Below are 14,785 nucleotides of genomic sequence, written 5' to 3' on the forward strand. Positions count from 1 at the left end.
CTCACAAATCAAGAAATCATCTTACAATATACCCTTAAATTTTCCTAATATGCCCCATGTGTCCACTAATAGCCAAATGCTTTCAAATCTGTTCAGCTAAATGGATCAATAACTACATCCAGCCTCACGTAGTGGGGTTGCCAACATGGTGAAATTGAGCCAAACACAAAATGTCTCTACCAAGACAAAAATAATCATCAACCCAGTTATCTAGAGAGATCTACTTTCCGCAGGTATCCTTTAGAGAAATTAACACACACATTATCCAGGGAAGGCAACAGCTACTAAAAAAATATTTGAGACTCAGAACAAAGGATTTGTAAAAAATATTTGGGAGCTAAAACCAGTGAGTTTTATAACAAACCAATGTAATAGTTCAAGGTCTACATGAAGTAAAAATCTTTCAAACTCAGAGTACACAAAATACGTAACAGCGCAAGCAAACTGCTAACAAGCTTCTCTGTGCTCTCACTCATAGGACACAGCTGCAAGCAACAATTGAGCGGGTGCAACCAAGCTTTTGAGAATTCTTGCCTGTTGCCCAGGAACCACAACATTGCACAGTTGAGATTTTAAACAGGTGCAAACACTTTTTTCCATTCCTCTAGTGCTCGAGACAGTACAGCAGACTGTACATCTGCAACCACTCCTTACCTAAAGCAACCACCACATAAAAAAAACTCAAAAGCAGCAAAAAAATTTGAAAATTTGAAAATAAAACAATAGTGTCAGAAACAGTGGTTTTGCAATAGTCTCTGACCCCGTATCACCAGTTGCTTTAATAGTACAGTTCCATAAAACATTCTCTAATCTCTTCACCAGATGAATGCTTTGTAATTAAAATTATTCTGCCTCATCAAATCTTAGAATGTTTATTTGATTCTTACAATAGAGTGAAACACAAGGTATGTATAAAATGTACTATCCTTTGAAGCTGTCAATATTTATAAGTACTCAAAAATTAACATTTTCACATGAGGAAATCTGTAAGCAAATTTAATACACAAATTGTAATAACTTGTCAGTTAATACATAGATTGACATAACTATAGGTAATTCATATACATACCTGTGCAGCTATGGGGCACAGACAGACTTGCAATTTATCAGGTACTCTGAAATGAAAAACAAATGTATTATGTAAGTAAAAATTAATTTTCAAAGTGGAGCCAGTATTTATGCTGAGACAATTTCTGCAGAGAAGTAGAAAAGACTGCAGTCCCTAAAGAGTTTTATGTCTATATTTTCCCCATAGGATATTTCAGATCACCCTAAATTCATATGTGTAAATACACACACACATAGAGTGTTTTAGCAGTGTTATCAAAAACAAGTACCAGCAAGGGACTAAGACTCACCATGGCCTCTGAAACGAAAATGCTTTCACTAGAGGACGAGGCAAACACTTAAAAATGATTTTTTTTTTTTTTTTTTTTTTTGGTATTCTTCCAAGACTATTGCCTTCCTAATACAAATATGAGTGCTACTCTCTAAAATGAAACCACTCAGACTCATCTGCACTCAGTTTGGATAGAATATTAGTGAGGAAGAAAGGTGCTTTTGTAGAGCAGTCCACAAAAAATGCATAAATAAATAACAGTAAACTTTGAATGTTCTTTAACTTCAAGTTACAACAGCAAATAGAAATGAGATTGATCCCTACAAGAGAGAGAACGAAAGCCACACCGGATGTAATGCCTCAACCCAACACACTTTGAGAAATCTGTCAATGAAGTAGGTATCCACACAGAAGACAACGGAAGTCGAGCTGAAACAAAGTATGTAGAGTTTACAATTAGACCTGAAAAATATTTGCATGTAGATGGAAATTGCATTGCAACATGAAGCCTCTGAACTACTCTGACCCTTAAAAATGTTTCATAATTCATTCTGAAAGCAAACTGAAGCATTTAATTTATATACTTCTCAGCATAGTTGATGAAGGTAACATTAAAGTCAGTAGGTCTAGTTGATAATACTTGCTTAAAAGTGTGTAGAGGAAATAATCAACTTTGATGATGACTCAATGAAACTCCATCTTCATACACTTCTGATGGAAGTGTGAATTGCTAAAAATTTTCTGGAACACTATTGGGTAATATGTATCGAGAACTTAAGTTCAAAATCTTGACTCAGTAATTTTAGTTCCAGGAATCTATCTTACATCACATCACGGAAAACCAGCAAAGACTTATGTAAAAAAGATAATTTTTATGATAGAGAAAAACTTAAAGCAACCTAAATGTCCAACAGTAGAAAAATAATTAAATAAAGCATAGCACATCCACATAAAGGAATAAATTTTGCAACAATCCACAATTGTGGTACTATATTATATAAATGTATATGGTACTAATTGCATGGACAAAATGAAATTGTGTGGATGAGGAAGAAAAACAAAGAACACACAAAAATATTGAGTGATTATATCTGAATAACAAGATTATGGATGATTTCAATTTTTTTTTACTTTTGCATATAGTTTATCTCTACAATAACCATCACTTTTATAATAGAAAAAAATATTATTTGGCAAGGTAGGGGTAAAAGGAAAAAGTTATGGAGTGCCATATGGAAATCATAAATCTAACCTTCCTAAGTGAAATAAATTAATTCAGTCACACATAAAATTCACTAAGTGTACCTACAGTGAGAAACTCATCCTCACTGCTTCCTCATAGAGGTATAGCCAGAGTCTCTCTCATCCCACTGCTTTAGAATCTACACAAGTGATTTAATAACACATTTTTAATCATCTTAGTAAAACTTCTTTAATTATGCAGAGTGAAATGATGGCAAGAAGAATTTAAGACTGCAAATATGTTCAACTTATTACAGACTAATTTATTCACTAAGTCAACAACATTTAGTGAGCATCTATTACATGTAAAGTGTTGTATTTGGCATTATGATATGCTAAAAGATAAATTAGAACACATCTTACCTTCATAGAACTATTTAAAAATGCTTAAAAATATATACGTACACCTACCTATTAATTTTGTTCTAAAACTTTTCTAAAAAAAGTCTGAAATAAAAAAAACAAAACCCCAAAATATATACATACAGCTCACAAAAAGATGCAAACACAACAATACAGTTTAAGGCATTCGTGATAGATCTGGCACACTTTCAAGCAAGAAAATATATATCGGGTATATTCCTTTCTATCATTGAGCAAAAACTGATATTTAGGCAACACTCAATAAAAAGTCATGAGTACATGAATGTGCATCACCTTAAAATGCCCTAATAAATGACTTTAAGGATTTAATTTTTTTCCTTATGTGATTCACTTTTGGTTAATCGACAGTTATATAATAGGAGACCAGGTATGAAGGGCTATTGATCCAATCTCAGATGCCAGATGTGTAACACTATCTCACACTATCACAGGCCACATAAAACATATGCACAATTATTAACAGGCTATAGTTATTTATTGGCAACCAAAGTAAATAAGTGAGTTACCTGCTAACCCTGCCAAAGACACTGTTAGAACACCACCACCAGGGAAAGAAAAGGTGATAGGAGTGGTGAGACAAACACTGAAGGTATCCCTAACAACCAAAGGTGGCGGTGGTGGGGGTGGTAGGAACCATTTTTGTTGTGCAGATAAAATGATGCAATATAGAGTTTCTCTTGATAGCAGTTCAGTTTCCTTGTGGCCTGTAACCATAATCAGCATTTGCCCTCTGAAACTAGTGACACACGATGGTTCTGAGGTTTGGTCAATGGGGTCAGCCTGTGTGAAGTGGTGCCAAGCACTAAGAGAAGCTATTCATGTGATCAGTGATCCGTAGGTCTGGGGCTCACAGAGTTCCAGACAGCAGCAGAGTTATATAAGGTAGAATGGCGGTTAAATGATTGGCTTTTGCTGGGGAACAAACCTAGAATCAAATTCCAGCTCCCTCTCTTCAATTGTGTGCTCTTGAGCAAGTTACATTTTCCTTGTCTGTAAAATGGTGATCATGTTACCTACTATATAGGACAGTTTGTGTGAATGACATGTTATAGGCATGTAAAGGAACTAGCACAATGCCTGCTATAAAGTAAGCTTTGCTAAATGGAAGCTATTAGTACTGTCTTAGTTGTATGAGAAAAGGAGAGGATGTCTGTCTCTTTAAGCTAAGGGGCTAAGCCAAGCAGGGAGTAAGGAGATAGAAAGACGGCTTGTTCAAGCTATCACTCTATATTCCACAGTTTATCCAAGAGCTAGTCATGTGCTGGACATTCACAGAACATCTCTAAATCAGGAAACACAATGACAATATTAATGCCACAACAAGCAACCCTAACTAGCCTTTTAAAGCACCATTCCTATTACTGAAGAGGAAAGTAGTAGGCTCTAAATAATATGTGCAGCAATACTATCCATTTTTCTGAGTGAAAAATAAAGGATCATTTTGCGCAGTTAACTGAAACAATCAGGAAATAGAAAATAATGACAAAATGAATGTAATTATTCAATTGGAATCAGGCCAAGGTGTTGTGGGCTCCTTAAACATCGAATGTGGGCAGTATCACCTTTTTATGTATTCTAAAGAGAACTTGCAAATGACCTAAGCTCACATATAATGCAAAGTTTGCAAATATAAGCAAAAAATATTATAGTCAGTTTTTCTCTCAGGGCTTGAAATCCATAAATGAATGTACACAGATGTTGTTCTAGTCCTTCTGTTTTGATTTGGAGGACAGTAGAGATCCAGAATTGTTAAACGGTGTCTTCATATTCCCATACAGATTATATAATCCCTAGAATTGTTGGGGTCACATGAGGGTGAAGATGCTGTCGGCACCATCCCAAATGGAGATATACTATAGCGAACTTTTGTGAAGTTTTTTTACTTCTAGGCTGGCACAGTTGTGTTCCCTGGTGGGAACTGAATAGGTCCAACTCTATGTTGTGAAGTGCAGGAAAGTTTATCTTCTCTCCATACGTGCTGGGCCTGGCTAGAGATGGAAGAGGGGACTACTTAATGGTGCCTCTTGAGCCACTAATAAATCTAACAGCTAAATCATTTAGGACACTGAAAAGGGCCTTGGCTGGGTCTGCAGGGCCAGTGGCTCTGTAAAAGAGCTCTGAACCTAAATTTAGACTAAAAACCATTTCCACCATGACAGAGTAAGCATCCCTAGGAACATTTAAAGTGCTTTACATTTCAAATTTGACCCATTTTGAGAAAAGACACTATGTAATCAAAAATATTGTTATTTGATATAATATGTATTTACTTCTTCTAGACCCACTACTGAGCTAGGTGCTCTATCACTGTTATATTATTGTTATAAAATGTAGATTTTAATCATCAATAAAGTCAATTTATTTTTTTTTAACTTGAGGTGGCCTAACTTCTGTGGTTTATCTGAACAGAAAGCATATGAAGAGTAAGAGGAATTGTAATTTTAAAAGTAGACTTGAAAAACTTGTTAATTATGCTTATTTTTGTAAATTACTAAGTTAGATTTAGCCCTTCACGCTTAAAAAATCTATCTTCCCATCAGAAAGAGGAAGTATGAGAAACAACAGTTATCTATTTATTATCTTTGTGAACTGGAAACAAATAAAAGGCCATAAGGAAGGAAAGGGAATCATATGATAAACACCCGTTAACCCAAGGGCACAGTTGGTCTATCTAGACCTTAGGTCAGACCAGCTATAATAAAACCACAAAATGCATGAAAAACTAAGCTTGTAAAAAAAATGCTGTATTTGAATTTTCTATTATTAATAGCTACTACTTAAAATGAGACCATTTAATATCATATTTTATGTGTAAACACGATGAATTTGAACACTTTCAAGTAGAAACCTGATCTACAACACACTAAATGTTAATAACTCTATTTATCCTGTAATCCACACTTCACAGTGTATTAAGGAGAAGATAGTTTTTTAAAATCAATGATTTTTTTAAAACTTAACTTCTTACATGAAAGTTTAAGAGCTAGTCAAGAAAACGAACAAAACCAGAATTCAGATAAACATTAAGAATTATATTTTCAAAATACTTTCAACTTAAAGTCATGACTGTGGAAAGGAATTATTTATTCTTGGGGAATGTGAAAGTTCTGCTGACCTGCTTATACACATCCGTGAGGTCTTCCTTTAGATATTACCTCCTCCAGAATCTGGTGTCCTGTGCTTAATCTTGTCATAATAATCATCACACTGCATTATAATTATCTTGCACATAAGACTGTAAACATTGGGACAGGAGTTTTGTCTTATTCACCATTACATCTCTGGTCCTTAACACATCTAAGCCTTACTATGGCTTCAATGTTGGTCAAGGGAATGTTGAATGACTTGTGCTACCATCTATTCCTGATGATTAAGAAAATTCACACTGCATAAAAAAATTAAGGAATTACCTTCCTAAACAAATTATTCTTCAATCTTTGAAGAACTAATCTTCCAACCTCTTTTCTCTCCCTTTTCCCTCCTACTTTTCCTCTTCATCAGTACAAAACTGAAGGATGAGAATCTGAGTCTCAAATGTTTACAACAGATTAGAAAGCCTGGTTGGTTTGGTCCCAGGGTGGGCCGGGTGACTGACCCCAATCCCTTGTTAACAGACACCTGATGTGGTAGAAGTTGAGACACAGAGTTCTCTAAACGAGTTCCACAGTTCCTAACCAATTGTGGCTTCTTTCACTCTCTCTGAGAGGCCATCTCTGACTATATTGTTCCTGAGACAGATCCCTCCATTATTTTACTCTTTTGTGGCATTTACGACAGTTTGAATTATTTGTGTGATTATCGGTTTGTGTGTTTATCCTCTCTCCCTCACTAGGTTTTACACTCCATAGCGGCCACTTTATTTTGTCGGCACTCTATATCCAAGGTCTAGTTTAGTGCCTGACACACAGTAAATACTCAATAAGTATTGGTCAGATTTATGAATATGAGGTTTGGAGCAGCAGCTTTCAATCAAAAGAAACTGTAAAATTGGTCGGTAACAGCTACCCCTACCGTTGTCTTCTCTACATTCCAACCCTACCACACGGAAGCCTCAACATCATAGCTACTCTCTCACTGTAAATTCCATTCAACCAACGGCAAGTCAGGAAAACTTCAAAAGCAATTCTAAGTAGACTGGAAGTAGAATATCTAGGAGAAGCAATGGAATTAGAATGAGAACAGTGATCACTTCCAATTAGAAGTTTGGAGTTTGAATTCCAGCTTCCTAAATGTATATCCTGGGGAAACATGTCATCTCCCTGATACTCAGTTTCCTCTTATTTAAAATGGGGGGATTTTATCTAACACACAGAGTTTTTAATGGAGATTGAATGAGATTGTATATATGAAAGCAGCAGCTAGTATAATTCACAGCATTTAGGAGAAGGGGCTTGCTACAAATTAGTTGCTTTGCATCGGCTAGCCAATGTCTGCAGCAAGATAGAGATATGATGTGACTAAAAGCCCAGGAGCAGATATTCTAGACAGAGAAAAATAGAAGAAATAAGGGCTCAAACGTGGAAAAAAAGTAAGCAGGTGTTAGAGACAAGGAGTAAAAAAAACATAACACAGAGTAATAGAAGTACAGCAGCAGTTAGAAAAGGAAAGAGATTTTAACATGATAGAAAAATTGCCAAGAAATCTATTAGCTTTTCCCTCAGGTGACACAGCCTTCCCCACACATAAATAAAATAATTGCTACTATTATAGTTAGGAGAAAAATCAACTGAAATGTACATTAAACACATATTAGAGATTTAACATTCTTCACATGATTTCACATGCTGGAAACTCAGGCTGTGTAAATATAGCCATGAACTTTATTATTTACTATGATAAAGTAACAGCATATCCTCTGCTATGTACTACCTGCAAAGTTATAAAGGCAAATGTGTACTTGCTCTTTAGGTACAATTACAAGCCAGCAGAATGTAGAGTTAGGCCCTTTCTTTGCATTTTGTGCTTATCAGATTGTAGCTACCAACACTGGAAGAGAAACTTGGTATCATGAAAACTTGATTGGATGAATTTTTTTTCACATTTAGTTGCTTTCATTTTCTCATTACTTTCGTCAAACTTATGTCAGCTCCCTCATTAAGATCGTTTTCTGTCTAAATCATTATCTTTCTAGTCTCTGTGTGTGTATGTAAGTTTGAAAGAGAGTGTGTATGTATGTGTGTGCATGTATATTCTTTGGTCTGCTCTTAGACAAAGAGGATAAGAGGTCTTCGATGCATTGCGTACCAAAAGTAATCACCATGCTTCCATACTTCTGCCTCAGGGAATGCCACTCTGATACCAATAAGTTCATCAACAGAGTTCATTGGAATTCATAGCCTTTGTCCACCTGTAGTGATAAACTGCTTTGTTTAATAGTCTATGTTCTCTATAAGACTGTAGTCTTCATGAGAGCTGGAATCTTGTCTATTTTTCTTTCTTTTGTATCATTACCGCCTAGTTCAGGGACAGGCACACAATACACAGCCATTGAATATTTCATTCATTTATTAAACAAATGTTTATTGAGTACTTACTATGTGCCAGGCATTGTTCTAGTTGGTGAAGATATAGGAATGAACCAAACAAATGAAAATTTCTGATCTCACAGAGATTACAATTTTGTTTGGGCAATTGACAACAAGCAAGAAAAACAAGTCAAATATATAGAATGATGGACAATGGTCCATGCTAAGGAATTAAAATAAAGCAACGCAGGGAGAAATAAACACTGGGATGGGGGAGTCGGGGTTGAAATTTTAGATAGGGTGACCAGTGATGAAATCATCGAAAGATCACATTCAGGAAAAGATGGGAAATAAATGAAGGGATGAGTTAGGAAGATATCCTTGGAGAAAAGGCATTCAAACAAAAGGAAGGGGAGCTACAAATGTCCCCTGGGAGGCCCCCTATGCTCTTCTGTTTCCTGTAAAATGTCAGGCTAGATTCACACAGAAATGTTCCTATTAAAACATAGAGGTGCTACATTTAAAAGAGAAAACATACAAAAACGTATACAAACAAACCTCTTATTTATTTATTATTTTATTTATTTTTTGTGTGTGAGGAGATCAGCCCTGTGCTAACATCTGCCAATCTTCCTCTTTTTTTGCTGAGGAAGACTGGCCCTGGGCTAACATCCGTGCCCATATTCCCCCACTTTATATGGGACACTGCCACAGCATGGCTTGCCAAGAGGTGTGTGGGTGCGCACCTGGGATCCGAACTGGTGAACCCCGGGCTGCCGCAGTGGAGGGGGTGCAGTTAACTGCTTGCGCCACTGGGCCAGCCCCAACAAAACTCTTTAAATGTTTGATCTCATAAGAAACAAATTAAAATTCCAAGAAGATAGAAACAAAAAGAGATGTGCAAGACAGGACATTTGGCATTATTGTGATGCTACCACAACACCAGGGGTATTACCCAACTCGGTAATAATCAGAGAAACTTCGGGACACAAAGCAGATTTACAATAACTGCAATCACAGAGAATGGCAACCATGTGATATACCTAGAGTACCTATAAGAAACAAATCCACTCTAGTGGGACACCTTCAACAGCCCAGGCCATGAGAGAGCCTCACAGAAAAAGCAAACTCCAATGAAGAAGAGCTCACATATCAAAAATATCAAACACACGAGGAAAGGTTTTTCCATAAATGAGTCAGCAGACACAAAAGTGCTTTAAATCAAATATGAGTCTTAAGTTTGAAAAGGCACACAACAAAATCTTAAGAACTGAAGTAACAGAATATTAATCTCAGACTTTAGTAGGACAAGATGTTTAAAATGATAAGAAATTTAAAAAGAAAGAGGCAAAAATAAGGAGAAAAAATATGAAAAAGGCATATTTGATAAAAACAGAGAGATTTGTAGAAATAAAATTTTCATTAAAATTAATATCTGAAATGAGGCTACATCACATTGGATGCAGCTAAAGGAAAAATTATTGAACTGAAAGATAATTCCAAGGAATTGACTTGATAAGTGAACCAAGAGGTTGATAAGTGAACCAAGGAATAGTGAAACAAGCCAGGGATTAGCAACTGCAAGATACAGAGGGGTGAAATGGGGAGTTCTGGTGGAGCTCCATCAGGAGCTGGGTCCACCGCAGAGATGTAGCTGTGTTTGGATATGTCACTCAAGGCTGACGAAGGAGAAATATTTTCATTTCTCCTTTCCTTCTATCCTCTGATTCACCAACGATTCCTATTGGCTGAGCCCAGGCAGAATAAAACTGACTCGAGAGCCTAGAAAATTCAGCCTGAAATGGTCAGCTCTCTTGAAAGACAACCAAGAAGAAGAGGGTAGAATGAATCTGAGAGCCAAACAGTCCACAACATGTACAAACCCCAAAGATAAAGAGTAAAGACAGATTATCTACAGAGGAAACTCAACTAAATAGATAGTTGACTTCTCAATAGCATCAATAGAGTCTAGAAAACAATGGAATATTATCTTCAAAGTACTGAGGGAAAATAAATAAGTGCCGTGAATTATATATTCAACTAAACTATCATTTAAAAAGTGAGAATAGGGGCCAGGCCCAGGGCATAGTGGTTAAGGTTCAGCACGCTCCACTTCGGCAGCCTGGGTTCGTGGGTTCAGATCCTGGGCGTGGACCTACACCACTCATCAGCCATGCTGTGGCAGCGATCCACATACAAAATAGAGGAAGACTGGCACAGATGTTAGCTCAGGGCTAATCTTCCTCAAGTAAAAAAAGAGGAAGACTGGCAACAGATGCTAGCTCAGGGCCAGTCTTTCTCAGCAAAAAAAAAATTTTTTAAGTGAGAATAAAGTATACTTTCAAATAAACACCAAGAGTTTACTTATCATTGCCCTTCATTAAAAGAATATAAAGAATATAAATTAGTAATAAGTAAATTTAACCCAGAATAAAGGATTGGATGAAAACTCAAATGGGAACCAAGAAGATTGGCAGGGGTATACTGGTAAATATTCTACAAATGGCTCCTCAAAAAAAAAATGCCCAGATTTGTAGTGTTTACTGATTTCCATTGAATAAATACTCCCACCATGGCCAATTTCAAACTACAAACATAATGTCACTGAATGAGGAGTTGGAAAGATATACATACAATCAGCTTTTGCCAGTTAACATGAGTGAGCCCTAGCACGCTGGAAATTGGTAACGACCTAATGAATCTTAAATAAATTTTTACCATAAAAAATCAAACAATACTAATTGTTAAACGGGATATAAAAACAAGTTGGATTTAAGATATTAGACAATGCTAACATGAAAGGTAGGGGCAGATGTGATTGAAAATAAAGTATTCTCAACTTTTTATATTATTTGAAAGGAGGCTAGAGACACTAATATTGTCAAATCAAGAAGGATTATAAAATATTTAAAGGTAATCACTATTTGTTAGAAAGTAAAACTAAAATGCATAATTTTCAAATTGCTAGAGGGACGAAAGGAAGCTAACCCAAATAATACAACAGTGCACAGCAAAGAATAAAAAAATTTTGGGGGCCGGCCTGGTGCTGCAGTGGTTAAGTGCGCATACCCTGCTGCAGCAGCCCAGGGTTCCAGGTTTGGATCCCAGGCATGGACCTACACACCGCTCATCAAGCCGTACTGTGGTGGCGTCCCATATAAAGTAGAGGAAGATGGACACGGATGTTAGCCCAGGGCCAGTCTTCCTCACACACACACACACAATTTTAAAAAGCATGGTAAATAGAAGGTACAAAAATAGGATTTTAGGAATTAAACTTATAAGTAATCACACTAACTATACACCAATTAAATTTCTGGTTAAAAGTGAAGAACAGTTTGAATTTTAAAAAGTCTAATGGCGTGCTGTTTATGACAGACTCAGCTAAAATAGCATGAGACAGAAAGTTTGAAAGTATAGGAATGGTAAAAAAGGAAGTAGCTGTATTAATGCCTAATAAACTAGATTATAAATAAAACCATTATTAAAAAAAGATAGTCATTAAATAATAAAAATGAAACAGTTCATCAGTAAGATACAAGAAACTGCCCCTCTAAGCATCTAACAGCATAGATGTAAGATACATAAAACGCAAATGGCAAAATCTTCAGACATAATGGAAGATTTGATCATATTTTTATCATTAATTGAAAAGAGTAAGTAGGCCCCCAAAAAATGTAATGATAATTTAACAAGGCGGACCTAATTAATCAATATAAAGCCCTGCACCTAAGAATTGTGATATACATACTTTCCAAGCAAACATAAAAAATTTACAAAAATTGACCTTATATCCAGACACAAATTAAGTCTCAACACATACTAAAGAATTAAAATCATTATATCATCTCCTCTAATCACAATTAAATTTAGACTCTAATGACAAGTATATGTTCCTGCTCCCCCAAAACATCCAATAATTGGAATTTTTTTTAAATTAAAACTTTACATAAATCATGAGCCAAAGACTAATGAAATTTTGAATATTAGAAAATATATAGAACTCAATAACAATGAAAACAATATGTACCAAAACTCAAGGGATTCAGCTAAAGCAGTTCTTAGGGGAAAATGTATAGTTTTAAATTTATATGTTAAAAAGAAAAGACTAAAAACTATCAAGTTAGCAAAAGTACAATAAAATAAAACCAAAAACATATAAAAGCAAGAAAATAGCAAAATAATATCAGAAATAAGTGAACAAAAAACAGACATAAAGACAGTCAATGTAATAAAACCTTGGTTCTTTGAAAACACTAATAAAATAGACAAATTACTGGGAAGTTTTACCATAAAAAAAGAGAAAGTACAAATAAACAGCATTAAAAAGGAAAAAACAAATCTGCTTAGAGATTTAGAATAATTACTGAATACTATGGACAATTTTATGCTATTTATTTGAACTAAATATTTAAGCTATTTTAAAACTTAGATGAAAGGACAATTTTGTTGAAAAATATAACTGGCTTGAGAAGAACTAGAAAATCTGAATAGACTATTATAAATAAAAATATTACAAAAGTATTTAGAAATCTATATAAACACACAAACACACATACACACACACCAGGCCAAAATACATTTGAAGGCAACATTTAATAAACCTTCAAAAACAAATTATTGTCTATGTTATAAAAACTGTACCACAAAATACAGGAAACACCACAACTCATTGTGTAAGACTATTGAACACTGATATCAAAACTAGACAAAGACATTATGAGAAAGTAAAATTCTTTGCCATAATGAGGATTAAGAGGTTCAAGCAAAGAACACTCAGGAAAAAAAAGATAACAGCTCATTTATTTAGCTCCTACTAAGTGCTTTGCTAAGAGTTTTGCATATATAATTTAATCTGCACATCAGCCATGTGAAATAGTTTTGTTTTCATCTTTCTTTTTTTTTTTGGTGAGGAAGATTGTCACTGAGCTAATATCTATGCTAATCTTCCTCTATTTTGTATGTGGGACGTTGCCACAGCATGGCTTGATGAGTGGTGTGCAGGTCCATGCCTGGGATCCGAGCCCCCAAACCCTGGGCCACTGAAGTGGAGTGTGCAAACTTAACCACTACACCACAGGGTTGGCCCCTATTTTCATCTTCATCACCATTTTATAAAGGAAGAAAGTGATGCTTAAGGAAAAGAAACCGGCTCCAGGTCACAGAGCTAATAAACGGCAGAGCTTGATGTTAGGAGACTAAAGCCTATTGACTTAAACGCTAACTTCTACTGTTTCTTCATCTTTGAAAAAGTATATTCAAATAGAACACCATAATGTTTCCATACACTAAATCCAATTTTGAATGCAATATTATTTTCGGCTGTCAGCAATTTCGCAATGATATTCCTAGGCATTGTTTTTTTTTTCTTTTCAAATTTATTGTGTTTGGGGTTCATTAAATTTCTTGAATCTCTATATCTCTTTCACAAAATTTGGGAAGCTTTGACCTTTGTCCTTTAAAATATTTAAATTTTTTTTTTGCACATTCTTGTTCTTCAGTTACCTATATACTAGATCTTTTAAAATTGTCCTTCAGGCTTCTGAGCTTCTGTTTATTTTTTCCATTCTTTTTTTCTCAGTCCTTTTTAGATTAAACGATTTTTATTGATCTATCTTCAAGTTCACCGACTTCTCCTTCTGCCACCTCCATTATGCTATTAAGCCTATTCCGTAACTTATTTATTTCAGATAATGGATTTTTCTGTTCTAAAATTTCCACTTAGTTTTATATATATATAATTTAATTTCTTAAATATATTTCTTAATCTATTTTTATAATTATAACTATAAAAATAATTATAATTATTTCTTAAATATATATTTATATAATTTAATTTAAATATATATATCTAATTTCTCTGTTGAGATTCCCTATCTTTTTATTCATTTCAACAATATTTTCTTTTACTTCATTCAGCATAGTTGTAATAGCTGCTTTAATTTTCTTGCCTGAGATTTCCAACGTCTGGGTCATTTCAGGATTGTCATCTGTTGATTTTCTTTTCCCTTGAGAAAAGGTTAAAATTTAATAATTTTTTGTATTTGAACTAATTTGGGGTTTTATCTTGGACATTGTCAATGTTAATTGTGGATACTCTGGATTCTGTTATATAAAGTCAAAGAGTGCTGATATTTTGGTTTCAGCAGGTCATTAACTTGGTTAGTCTCAAATTGCAAACTCTGTTCTGTTGAGATCTCAGTTTTATTGCTTTCAGTCTGCCCGATACATGTGTGGTTCAGGAGTTAGCCAAAGAGTTAGGCAGAGTTTGCATACAGAATTTGAGTTTCCCCATCTCTGTCTCTTTCCTTTCCTGAGTTACCCCTCACTCTCTGGCATCTCTGTTCTTTCCCAG

General features: G+C 35.0%; 1 protein-coding gene across 7 annotated transcripts in view; it reads right to left on the bottom strand.

The window, feature by feature from the left end:
- The window catches only part of ZBTB20 (zinc finger and BTB domain containing 20), a 775,204-nt gene that overhangs the window by 550,705 nt on the left and 209,714 nt on the right, over window positions 1–14,785 (bottom strand). For all 7 annotated transcript variants that reach the window (XM_087439628.1, XM_087439631.1, XM_087439629.1 and 4 more), the window contains exon 2: window positions 1,070–1,115. The gene's annotated coding sequence lies outside the window, so the exon portion shown is untranslated. The remainder of the gene's footprint in view (window positions 1–1,069; window positions 1,116–14,785) is intronic.

The sequence above is a fragment of the Ceratotherium simum genome, chromosome 15 (assembly GCF_057802395.1).
Source record: "Ceratotherium simum simum isolate JZ-2026a chromosome 15, ASM5780239v1, whole genome shotgun sequence".
Classification (NCBI taxonomy): Eukaryota; Metazoa; Chordata; class Mammalia; order Perissodactyla; family Rhinocerotidae; genus Ceratotherium; species Ceratotherium simum.